Here is a 13,562-nt window from a genome sequence, read left to right as displayed (position 1 = left end):
ATAGCACTTCTCAAACTGTATTCTGTGAATATCTTATCTGAAAGATCACCTGTGGTGTTGTAGAATTGCAGAACCTCTTGGGACCTCTGAACCTGAATCTCTGATGGTAGCCAGGAATATGTGTTTAGCAAGATTAAGCATGATTTCTGAGTAGCTCGTAAGTGAATTCAGGTAGGATAACTACTACTTTGTGTTGAAAGTGGCGGGTTGACTTCTCTGAAGAGACAGGGCTGGCTGTGTACTGTCAGCACACAAGGACACAAGAATGTTAATAAGCCTTTCTTGTCCAATGTGTTGGCAACACTTGATAGGTAATTAAAGAAGCACACACCACGCGGGGCATGTGGGAACAGAGAATGCTCTGCCAGCAAACTCGACCCCTGCAGGTTTGTGCATCACCTTAGAAAGGCTCTGTTCTATGCTGCAGGGAAGTTTTAAGCCACAGCGCTTAGAACACGCTTAAAGCAAGTCATTCCTGTGCACTTACAGAGAGTATTTTTTTATTTATTGTCTGACCTTGTTAGCTCTCATCAGAAGTCCAGGCACAGAGGCACTAAAGACGTTATGAATATGTGTTCCCAAAGTTTTAAAAATTTGAATTTTGCTTCAACGTTGAGCCCTTTGAATAACAATGTTGTTCAGAATGATCTGTTACTCCCTTGGAATTGAAGTCCATGCTTCCCTTCAAAGCATTACACACACACACACACACACACACACACACACACATGCATGTACCCATGCACACATGCACACACGCACGTGTGTGCACAGCACATGAGACATGATTAACCGATATCTCTGGCCTCATTAAAAGTCCTCAGCACATCAACTATTAAAAGCAAAAGCTTGGGCATATTAGAGTTCATTTGTTTCAGCAAAGGGCACCTGATGAATCAACCCAGAGCCAGGGCTGGGCTCAGCGGCAGGCAGGTAGGAAGCATGGATAGAAAAAAGAAGTCCTGTGCGGAATCCGCTACATCTTTGTGCATCCCTTATTTGAGTCTGGTGTGAGAAGCTATTTGCCTCCTCTGGCCATTGTCTGATCAGCTAGTGGCTGGAGACTGCGTAAAGCTCAGCTGCGCTTTGGCCTGGACTCAGCACCTTATTCTAAGAGAGTACTGTTCGCTGCATTAGGTCATAGTTTGCTACCGAGGGACTCATGGTACAGAGGACCCAGACAGCTGCCCGGCAAATTTGTACTTGATTTAATAGAAATATATGCAAATAGAAAAAATCGAGTAACACTAGATTATCTAGTAATCTAGTGTTGAAAATAGGGGCTTGTTTTTGTACAATGTACCAATGGGGTTTCTTCTCTCTCGACTCTTCCCAGATCTTCCCACGTCCCCATCTTTCCGGATCTGCACCCTTTCTTCTTCTCTCTCTCATTAGAAAACAAGCAGACATCTAAAAAATAATAATAACAGAATAAAAACACTAACAAACCTGTGTAAGGCCAAACAAACAAAAAGCAGAAAGGAAATCAAAGAAAAAGCACAGGGAACACATACAGATACAGAGAAACACACATCTGTCCACACAGAAATCTCATAAAAAGACACAACCAGAAATAGAACAGAGGACATATTGGGGGGTGGAGGGGGAGCCTGAGCAAAGCATTCTGAGACAAAATTCCTCCAAAACTACCATTTGGTTTGCGTTGTATTGGCTGGTTTACTGCTGGGCAAGTGGACTGGCCTTAAGAGTGGTTTGTATACCCCGTGAAATTCCATTGGAAAAAACTAATTTTTCCTTTGGGGACTTTTGTGGCTCTGTGTGCTGCCACGGTCTCTGTGAGTTCATGTGTGCACCCGTCTTGTTGTTTCTAGAGGGACTTTGTTTCCTTGGTGTCTTCTATCCCTATCAGCTCTTACAGATTTTCTGTCTCCTCTTCTGCAGAGTTCCCTGAGCCTCGAGGGGAAGGATTCGATGGTGACATCCTATTTAGGACTGAGCGTTCAAAGACCTCTCACTGTCTGTGCATTGCTCAGTTGCAGGTGTCTGTATTCATTCCCATCCACTGCAGGAGGGGTTGTCTCTGATGATAGCTAAGGAAGACACCAACCCATGACTATAGCAGAATGTCATTAGCAGTCATTTATTGCTATGTTCCTACTAGCAGAACAGTATTTGGGTTTCCCCTGGGCCCATGATCTATTTACTCTTAGGTTCTTGGCCACCCTGTCAGGTTTGGCCAGCTCATCAGATAGTGTTTGCTTACTCCACAACTTGTTGCCATTATTTCTGTAGTGTATCTTGCAGGCAAGTAACCATTGTCGATAAGAGGGCTGCTATGCTGGCCCTCTGGAAAAGAGTTTGTGTTTACCTTTCTCCTCTGGTAGTATACAGAATACCTTACAGTAATAGGAACACCAGTCAGTAAGGGGGAGGGCTCTATATAGGTGTCAGCTCAACGTTTCTGTGCTCAGTGAATTATACAGGTATTATCTTCAGCAATAGGGCCATACTCAAAGTTTGTGGCGAGCAGCCCATAGCTTTGTGGGTAGCCTAGGTTGAGGGTTTCCAGGGCATCTTTGTCCATTGCTGGTACTGGAGGTTTCATTTGGTGTCAAGAGATGCTCAGTTGGGGTACCATTGTCCCCAGTAGTTGGCAATTATATGTAAACCACTTTCATACACATATACATTTTAAGAAGCTTCTGGTTTCCAATCGGACACTTCAAATGGCTGTTAGTTTTAGCTGTCTCTCCCAAGTTCCTTCTCTTACCCCTTCTCTTTCCCTCTCCCTTTTGTCCTCCATTCCATATACTTTTAATTGGCTACTATAAAATTAGATATTGAGTCAATGCATTACAAGAGAGTAAATATTAAATCTCATTGAGTCTCCTCCCCCTCCTCTTCTTCCCTTCCTTCCATTCTTCCTTTTCTTTCTCTCTCTCTCTCTTTTTATAATTTGAACATTTTATTATAGTTTATTTGAAATGGCTTAGAGGTCAGTGAGGAGTGCCCACTTCCATCACTCATGTTAAATCTCACTAACATTAACTTTCACGGACTATTGAGAATCACGAGTGCAATTGTTTCCTAAAATAAGTTAACAAAAATTGACCATTTTCTCCAATTTCACATGTAGAGTTTTTGTTCATTTGTTTGAGATTATGTCACATCCTCTCTATAGCAGAGGCAGGCCAGCCTTAAACTTATAGAGCTCTACTTTGTTTCTATGTTTTTATCTTTCTGCTTTTAATAATCTCCCATATCTCAAAAAGGATGGAAACTTATAAACATATATAACACATATCGATAGGTTCATAGTAGAACATTTGAAAACTGAATTTAAAAAAAATTGTTGAAGTCATAATAGTCCATTACTTTAATTGAACAATTTATATTTTCATGTCTCACACATATTCTTTTACAATATCCCTTTACGTATTTCTTCATGTTTGTAACAAGCCATTTCATTTAATGTCACATTTATTTAGATTTGAAAATCACGTTGGAGGAGAGTCGTATTATAAATACATTTTCACCATTTACTTTTTAACAAGAAAAGGAAATTTGCTACTGTGATTTCCTGAAAGTGTGATCAACCCTTGAGCAGCAGGCGGAGTTAATTAAGAACAGCTGAGAGAGGTTCTGGAAGCTTCTGGAAGCGATCCCACAAGAGGGAAGCACTCTTGTGTGCATGTTAGAAATTTTCATGCTGCCTAGGAAACAGAGGACTAAATGGCTGTCTTTGAAGCCACCCATGCGAGGTGGCTTGGAAGGCCTTTTCCTTTCTTGCTAATAGTGACAGCTTTGACGGCAGCATTATTCTAGTCTTATGTGTTGAGTTCAACATGCAGTAGTATCTTGAAGTAATGCAATTGAGTCCTTAGGATTTACAACTATCATGTTAGCTCCATCGGGGAAAAAGAGAAATCTTTCTTTTCATTTTGAATGCAGTTCAAAACGCTGGCTCTGCCTTAAGACAAGAGAGGGTATTGGGCACCGGAGGGTCGGAATGAACGCTGAGCCAGGAGTGTAGAGGCTCAGTATCCACCTGTTCCCCAGTCAATGGAAGACTAATATTCATTTCCGATGACAGGATCTGGTGAGGTGTAATGAATGGGGGTCTCTCTAGCAAGACGGGCCTCACTCTCAGCTCTGCTTTTTAACCCCAAGTCCACAGGCAAGCGTCAAAGTCTCGTTGAGCCCAGGTTTCCTCACTTGAGAAGCTTATGAGGATTAAGAAAGACTGTGAATGTGTTTGACATTTAGTGAGGCCACTGTTTATATATTATAGTACAACATATAGGAAAGAACTAACCTAAGGGCTCATTGCTTGTTCCTTCAAGGTGCTCAGGGTCTAGTGGGACAGCCAAAGCCAGCCCACAAAAGCAGATTGAGTTCTTAGTCTTATAAATGGTGAGAGTAGAGGGAAGGTAGAGTTCTCTCCGGGTGCTGCTTGCTAAGAAAATATTTATCATTAACAAATCACTAAAGGTGCATCCCTGCCTTTATATCTATATTTATACATACATACACACTCACTCACATGAGTTATGAAAAATTACTAAACATGATTGCTCAATGTGCTGTTTGGCCAGCGCCACCTTAAAACGAGGGCAGTCCATAAAATGCATGATGATTAATTCTCTTGCTTAAAATCACAACCACAGAAAGAAGGCATGGGTCAGGGCGAGCCTTCCTGATGCTGGTGCTGGACACGTTTGGTGCTAACTTAATAGCTGCACTGGTGAGGAATCTCAGTTATATAAACATTGCATCCCGTTGGTGAGGAAACTTGGAAAATAAAAGCGGTTCACACCTAGGGCACAGGGCCGAGTGTGGCCCTGGGTACTCACCAGGTTGTGCTTCCCAGGGTGGCTTCCCGTCTTACACAAGGCCAGCCGGAAATGGCAGGGTTGTACATCCTCTCTGTGTGCTTCTCAGTACCTCTTACTTTTACAAAGGTCATGACCAGGACAAAGGGGATCTGCTTTGTTGACTGTTTTCCATCAACGATCAATAATGAAAAACGGGATATCCTAACTAATTTCCTTGCAATGCAACAATAACTTTAGGGAGTTCTATTGAGTCCTAACAGAACTAACTGCAGTCCGTAAGCTAAACTGTTAAAAGGAAAAGCTGAACGCTCTGTGAACTTAGGATACTTGGTTCTCGGAGCCTTTGCCCAGCTGCTGTGTTACATATTGCCATTTACCACACGCATTCTTCTCTAAGCCAACTTCCCATCTTATCTCTGAGTGGAAGGTTGCATACCCCTCCCCCACACCCCCAAAGAACTGCATTGAGTTAAAATGAAATTGTGCAAGCCCCCCCTGACGATTGAAATTTATGGCACAAGGGTTAAATTTGGAAGTCAGCAGGTTCCACCCTGGGAGGAGGAAGTGGTTTCTCAGTTGTACCTTGGCTGCATGGGGAAATGACAGCTGTGGCAACTACCCGTGAGTTCGGCTCACAGAAGCCGTTTTCAGTTTCACTAGTACACGTACACACAGACACACAGAAAATTTCTGTCCTGTCAATTAGCACATTCTGCATATCCTATAGGTATGGGCAGATCATCCGAGGTCCCTTCTAAAGGCAGAGCGATGAGTCTGTCCTTATTCCTCTGACAGTGAACCTGCCGGGTCTGTGCTAGCCGTGATTTCGCCCGCCATCTTCAGAAACCCGAATGGAACATGTCGATTATCTTAGTTTTTCTTCGTTTAGCTTTTAATATGTAACCATGTGGCACAGAGTAAGTACTTCAACATAAGCAGCCGTCCACAAAATAACTTGTTCTTACTGATGAGTTATTTTTAACCATTTTGTTTCTCAAAATACTTACTTTCTAACTTAAGTCCTCTATTTCTAAATGCAAAGCTATTGCTTTCCAACATGTGTACATTTAGATCCGTACGGCCATGGGTTCTGTCAGGAACTTTAGGCACATTAATTTAGTGAGTCACGCTGGGGAGTAATTTCCTTTTCAGATGGTTCACATAATATAGGTGTTTTCTTCTTTCGTCGTTTTACATTTAACATTAGATTTCTCGATACTGGACTGACATGATTAAGGCAAAGAAAGAATTTAATGTGTTTAATTTAGCATAATTCTGGCATACTAGAACTATGCTTTTCCCTTTTAGAGTTCATTGCTTATATTCTCCATTCGTGTGGGCCGTAACAATTATATGAAGGCATCTGAGAGCTGTTCATTCCCCGGTAAAACCTACAAACTTCTGAAAATGGGATAAATGAATATGTTTTCTACAATAAAAGGGGCATTAAAAAGATGGGCTCTTGACATCCATAGAAATAATGAGCTTATTAACAGATCCACGAATGGGATTAGAGACAAACAAATTATTTCTAATAAAAAGCACAATTATCACACTGAAATTTCAGACACCTTATAATTAGAAAGATGTAAAAGAAAATAAGCCAGGAACTCCAAGGATTGCATAAACAATATGTGGGCTCATTATTCACAGAAAATGAAATTGTTGCTATGGGACAAGACATGATACTACAAAAATAATGAATTTGAATTTTTATGCTAGTCCAGTGTAGATATTAATATTGTCAAAATTAAAATTTGAATTCAGAATTTTTTTTGAGTCCTGATATGAAGATGTGTGGTTGTTGACCTGTAATTATGTGATACCCTCTAGGAAAGGCCATCTCACTGGTAATTAGAGGCAGATTCCGGAGTATTGTAAACAAAAGGCCTTAACTTGGTATATTTCCTTGCCCATCTCAACGGGGCCACAAAATCACCAGCCTAAGGAACTGTATCACAACGAAAGAAAATACATGCAGCTTCTTTTAAAATAGTGGTTAGAATGTCAGGGAAGTCACGGGGGCGGGGCTTACTTCAAGACTTGATACTTGGTTTAACCTTGAATAATTCAATGTGAAAAAAGCAATCTAGGTTAGACAGTGCTGTCTGTGGGGCGGTCTGCCCTGTGTCATGAAGCCGCTTCTGACTGATGGATGTCTGCTTTCAAGCAAATGGTCTCTGAAGCCAGAGAGTAATCAGACCTACGGGGATAAAAATCGCATTGCCTATCTCAGGGGACAGTAGGGAATGAACACTGCAGGACACCTAGCATGATAAAACATCGATGAAGGACATTTTCACTTGATTGGGTCTGCTTTTGGTTTCCATATTACGAGAGTTGTACAAGACATAAAGGGAGATAAGCTTAATTTAAGTCCATTTATCCTCATCCTGAAGTATTTCCTTGGGGTACACCTTAATGTCCTTCCTGGAAAATATGCTGTAATATCTAAACACACTGATTAGTCTGGGAACAAAAAGCATTTCCTTCCGATATATTTTAAAGTGTCAGTCAAACTGTTGTAATATGGCTTTCTCTCTCTATCCATGACCAAAGTTGATTATTACTCATTTATAAAACAAACTCTTCCTGATTAGTAAAGATCCAACAGGGGAGTCCTTTGAGTTTGTGTACGTCACGGAAGTTTGCTGGATACCTTTGTGTGTTCATTCTGATGCTGAGTTGATGCAGGTAGAATGTTAGCAGAGCTGCCCAGATAGAAATTAGGAAGACAATGAGGTATAGGATTTGTATTAAGATGGTTTTAAGGGCTGGTGAGGTAGCTCCTTGCCTAACAGGCATGGAGCAATGCAATTATTCTCAGAATCACATAAGCCCAGTGAAGTAGCCCATGGCTACAATCGCAGCCCTCCTGGCATGAAGGCAAAATCGTTCTTGGTTACATAGTAGTTTCAAAAGGATACAAATAACTTTTGTTTTTGTTATTATCTTATTTTATTATTATCTAAATAATATCAGTTGGAGATCCTCAATTGATGTCTGAGGAATGTTTAGACAGCAACAGAATGTAGATGTGTTAATGAACGCTCAGTGTAGGAGCAGGAGAGACTTCTCCTCCTGAGACAGGGTCTTACTATGCAGCCATGGCTGACCTGGAGCTCGCTATGTAAACCAGGCTAATATCAAACTCACAGAGGTGTACCCATCTGTGTCTCCTGAGTGCTGGGACTAAAGGCGTCCCCACACACGGCTACTTGCTCTTGCACAGAACCTGTGTTCAGTTCCTACCACCCACACAGCAACTCAAAATTGTTGGAAACTCCACTTCTAGGGGGCTCTAATGCCATTTCTGCTCTCTGTGGGCACCAGACCCACATGTGTTAGCAATACATAGCTATAGGCAAATACTCACAGACATAAAATGAAAAGAAATCTAAGAAACCCTTCCAGTCGTACATTTCCGCGTTTGTTGAATGAATGAATGAGGGCTTTGGCTTACCCTGTAAGCCAGCGATCTGAGAAGTTGCAATGAGAGCACCAGGCATACTTCCCCAGGGTTTACAGGGGGATACCCTCACTCACCTGATATGTCACTAAGTTCTCTTGGCTTTGCATTACTGTCGGCCACAGGGTTGGCAGGTGAATGACTGCGTTTCTACTAAGCAACAAAGGCTTCCCAAATCAGTAAGCAAAATTCCACGGGCCACAAGTCCCTTCCTTAGTCATCCTAGACTCCGGGAGGGGGCGTCCCTAAGGGAGATGGGAGTGGACGCTCTTGTCCTTCAGGTGAGCCTCAGGGTGACCAGCTGAGTCACGCTTTTATCCCAGCGCTTTTCAATCTTAAAGAATGGATTTATTCCTTTGAAAATATACGGCACCATTTATGCCCCCACCCAGTGTTCTTTCAGTGCTAATTAGAATTCTAAAACCACAAAACTCCTTTGAGTCTGATGGTGTCTTGAGTTTAGGGCAAACGCTGGACTCCTGCCTGTGATACACTTACTACTATGCTAGACTTAGGCACCTGACTCTATATGATAATTAAACGAGTGAGAGTGGAAAGGAAAAAAATGATCTTAAGTTCATCTCCACGATAGTAATACAAGTTTAAATAGGGGTCAGATTTGGGCAAGAGGTTCACATAATTAAGCAGTGCAGATCAAGGCATGGTCTCATTGATTGTTTTCTTAGTTGTAGTTCTGTAATATGACCCAAAACTGCCATTGCTGTTGCTTGAGGAGACCCATTTGGTCCCCCCAGAATGACTGATTCAGCTCTGGGTACTCCCTTGTCTTATCAGATAATTGTCCTTTTCTGGAGGTTTGCATCCAGGGAGGCTTGGCTGGTCCTGAGACTTGAGGTATCTGCAGGTTTAGAATGCTGGCTTAAAGCTGTCTAGCTTTAGGCTTGATGTGGGTAAGATAGGTTGAACGAGTCTTACACCTAGGCAGAGTCAAGCCTCAGTATCACCCAAAGATCTCCAGCAAAAGCAGTTTCTGTGTGCCTATTGTGTTATTCTTTTGTCAGAAGAAACGTCTTACTAGAAACAGTGTTTTTAATAACATTCAAACACATGACATTAATTTAGTAGAATGAATCAAAATATCTAAAACTAAGCACAAATATTCAGATTAGGAGTTACAAGAAATGGCCTCAGAATCCAACATTTAGCTTACTATATTTATGAAATCAGCATCAGTAAAAACAGTACACAGAGCACCCTTTTATCACCCTGGAAACAATAGTATTAAATTAAAGCACACTTCCCTCTTCACATTCACTCTGGGCGCAAGGAAAGTCTTACTTTGCTGATGTTCAGATACTGAAATGGAACTGTGTCAAGACAAATTGAAGAGGAAGCGTTTTGTTTTCGCTTGGAGATGTCACATGAAGGTTATAAAGCGGCCACGCTTAATGACAACCATATGTGGCATATTAAAATAGGCGGGACTAAACATTTGACTTCCTTCCGGAGAATGAAGCTTTATAGAATGAAGTACAGTTGGTTATAGGGCTTGAGGGTCCGGGTCCTCGGGACAGACGCAAATTAGCAAGACAGAGAGAGGGGTTAGTCTCTGGTTTATCTAGACCTTCTCCTTGAGGAGTTATTATTGTTACTTTTTACTTCACTGAGCTTTGATGTGAGAACTTCTCTGACTGAAAAGAGAAAACTCTTTGGAAAGTTCACTTTCCTGCTGCTAATCCTTGCATTAAATCTCTTTTTATTTTTTTCATAATTGGAGGGAAGGCAGATTGGCAAAAATCTCTCCCCTATTCTCCCATCCCCTCCTCTTACCCTTGGTGCGTGCGTGCGTGCGTGCGTGCGTGTGTGTGTGTGTGTGTGTGTGTGTGTGTGTGTGTGTGTGTTTGGATCCTCTTTTATCTCCTTATTGATTAAAAGCCACTAGGCTCCTGTTGTCTAAAGCTGGTTAGCCCAGAGCTGTAATCACAGATTGACCCCATTGTAGAACACAGTATTCCGACATGTGCATTTTGTTGACGTGTGTATGCAAGAAAGAGAAGTGTATGCTTTTGAACCTCAGTATACTTCATTCTTTCTAAATACAAGTTTTGGAAGTTTATTTTAACTCTGTCCTAGAAATTCATGTTTTTGCCACACGATAGTAACAGTTTTATTTACTTCATTTCCTCACTTTGGGAAAACTGAGTCCTTTTATGGGGTTGAAGAATTTTTTATGTATTAAAGTGCTTAAGGGGTTCCTGGCAGCTTGGCAAAATGAGACATTTACTATAACGCTAGGAATTTTATTTGTTTATTTGCAGATGATTGCTCTAAGCCTTAAACTTGTATCTTATTTTTTAAAAAATAAACTCAGAAAGAAGGCACCCAGTTATGAAAATACTCTGTAACAACAAAAACACCTGCCACCTTCCCATTCCTCAGAGAAGCTTGGCAGATGTTCTTATGGACATCCTGGTGCTTCCATAGATTGTCTCCTAAAAATAACAGATTAATTTGCATTTATGTATATGTGTGTGTTTGTGTGAGTGTATGCTATATATATGTGGGTGCATACAAAGGCCAGAATAGAGTATGGTGTGCTCTGGTTATACGCTGCCCCATGTGGATGCTGGGAACCAGTTATGGACCTTTGGGAGAAACAGCAAGTGCCTGTTAACCAGAGAGCTACCTCTCCAGCCTTTTGGAGTGGCTTTTTAATAATGTGGATACGATACCAACTTTTTCCTCATTCACAATTGAACAACCTTCTGGATTTTTCTCACTCAGATCTTATAGCAGGAGATAGAAGCAGACATAACAGGCAAGAACTCCCTGTGTAGTGCTGATGTCATAAGTGCCTTGACTTACAGAGAACACGTAGACGAAGGGCATAAGTGTGGTCATGCCAAAGGACCCAGTTTATGAGTGAGGAAGCTGCCGTGTTTTCTACTTTGATAATCAGCACAGCTGGAATAGCAGAGGAGGTTTCTCACTCTGAGTCTGATAAATGTGAAATAAATTGTGAATCTTCCCTGTCCCTGAGTCATCATGTGACGGGAGAAACTTCTAGGCATCTTTTCTCATAGTGATATATCATTTTTGAATAGTTCTACTATGGATATTGATTATCTTATACATAATGGCTCCTTTAGCTCTTTTCTTGGTACACAGTAAACAATAAATATTAGCTACATTTAACTGCGTTCTGTATGAATTGGAAGCATTTCGTTGACTCAGTTTTTAACGAAGTTTATTTTGGAAAAACTATGTTTACATAGTATCTTTATATTTTATATGTGGGACTTCACATTCTATTTTTCCATGATTTATAGTAAAAAAAAATGAGATTTTTTTTGTGAGCTTTTCATAGTGCCTTGTGGGACACCGAGCTATACTTAAGTGACGTAGCAAGAACCCTGGAGGGGAAAATCCCACTGGAGTTTACTGTTAGCTGAAAACAGCAAGAAAATTTCATAGGGGAAGCATTTTACAGTGAGTCACAGCTCAACCCCTGCAGCATTGCAGATGGACTCGGGGCGCTCTGCCACGGCCATGGCTTTTAGGAAGAATGTAGCACGAGGCATCTTGGGAAGGAGAACGTCTCAACACTGTCCACACCTTGAGGCATTTCCAAAGGAGCAGAGCATGGATTTTGGATGTCTAGATTTTAGCCACACCTTAAGCATCTGTGTGACTTGGAAACCTGTAACCCATGCGGCCCTCGGACTGACGTGAGATAACTCATTTCTTGGCTTTTCAGGGTTCCTGTGTGTAAATCACTTAACGATGTGCAAGCAATCATATATTTGGAACTCCCTGAGAAAATATTCCCAATTCTATTACCTGCCCATCATCACAACCGTTAAAAACAGTTTTGACAGAGTGTGCCAAGAACCCTTGCCAAGTGCAGTTTTCTTCCAGGGAAGGGGACTGTGCAGTCTATTAAGGAGAATGTCATCAAACCTGAACGAAAACAGAAGTCATCAAACTCAGCTCTCACATCCAAATAGGAGAATTCCATTTCTCTTCAGACCCTTTTCCTCTTTGGCCAGATATTATATGATGAGAAAAATTTACAGTAGTTATGTAAGAGTCTTGAACCCTAACAAAAGGTTATTGTTATTATTTTATTAAGGTTTAAAAGTCAGAATATTTATCCAAGCCTGGGGCGATGGTATAACTCTGCCCTTGGAACAGTCGTTTACTCATTCACTTTTCCTCTCGCTCACTGCCCACCTCCTGGTCACCCACCCCGACATCCTTCTCCCATCCCAGCTCCCCTTCTCCTCTGAGCAGGTGGGGGCTCCCCTGGGTATCACCCCCAATCCTGGCACGTTTCACGAGGCAAATGAGATCATTTTCCCAGGACCAGACTTGTAGAGATGGTGGGAAGATGAAAAACTTAAAACGACGTCTCCATCCAGAGAGCTATCCTCTTTACCAAGACGTTTCGGTCTGGTATTATGTCAGCTGGTTCACATTTAATAATGTTTTCCCCAAACCACTAGGAGTGCAAAATTTGCATTAGCCTCGTCCACACACCTGCCAGCTAGTGCTTTCTCCTCTCTTCAAAGCATCTTATTCTCTCCACATGAGGCTGGACAACTGTAGTGACCCCAACTCAGTGTTCTTCCACTGAGTCGACAGAAAACTGACAGGAAAGGGGGAGGAGGAGGAACCCAAGCAGCTTTAGTTTCACCGAGTTTTAAAATTCTTTTATTTTGACTTGACTTTAGGGTCTGTGTCAGTTCACTTAAAACACAATGTGAAAGCAAGTGGATAGGGCTGTGGGGGATGGCCCAGTGTGTGACACACTTGCTGTGCAAGCGGAGGACCAGAACCAGGATCCCCAGAACCCACATAAAAAAACAGAACCAGGATCCCCAGAACCCACATAAAATCTTGGAAGGCAGCCCCATTTATTGAAGATGCTTTCTTTTTTCCATTGTATGGTTTTGGCTTCTTTATCAAAAAGCAAGTGGCTGTGGGTGTGTACGTTTACTTCTTAGCCTTCGATTTGATTTCATTGATCAGTGTCTGTTTCTGTACCAATGTCACAGTTTTATTGTTTGGTTTTTGATGACTTTTTAATCACTATTGTGTAGGTCAGGGATGGTGATGCCTCTAGTTCTTTGCCTCAGTGGGAGAGGAAGTGCCTAGCCCAACAGAGACTTGAAGTGTCACGCTAGGGGTATACCCAGGGAAGCCCCCACCCACTCAGAGAAGAAGGGGAGGGTGTAGGGGGAAGGACTGTGGGAGGGATATTCAGGAGGTAGGTAGTGAGCAGAATGTAAAGTGAATAAGTAAAAGTAAATAAAAAAAACTCTTAGCAGTCGTGA

At 41.7% G+C, this 13,562-nt stretch overlaps 1 protein-coding gene across 51 annotated transcripts in view; it reads left to right on the top strand.

The window, feature by feature from the left end:
* Ank2 (ankyrin 2) overlaps nt 1-13,562 on the top strand; it is a 575,860-nt gene that overhangs the window by 377,134 nt on the left and 185,164 nt on the right. The window lies entirely within an intron of this gene.

The sequence above is a fragment of the Rattus norvegicus genome, chromosome 2 (assembly GCF_036323735.1).
Source record: "Rattus norvegicus strain BN/NHsdMcwi chromosome 2, GRCr8, whole genome shotgun sequence".
NCBI lineage: Eukaryota > Metazoa > Chordata > Mammalia > Rodentia > Muridae > Rattus > Rattus norvegicus.
The sequence above is the reverse complement of the archived record's forward strand: the minus strand, read 5'-3'. Positions and strand labels throughout refer to the sequence as shown.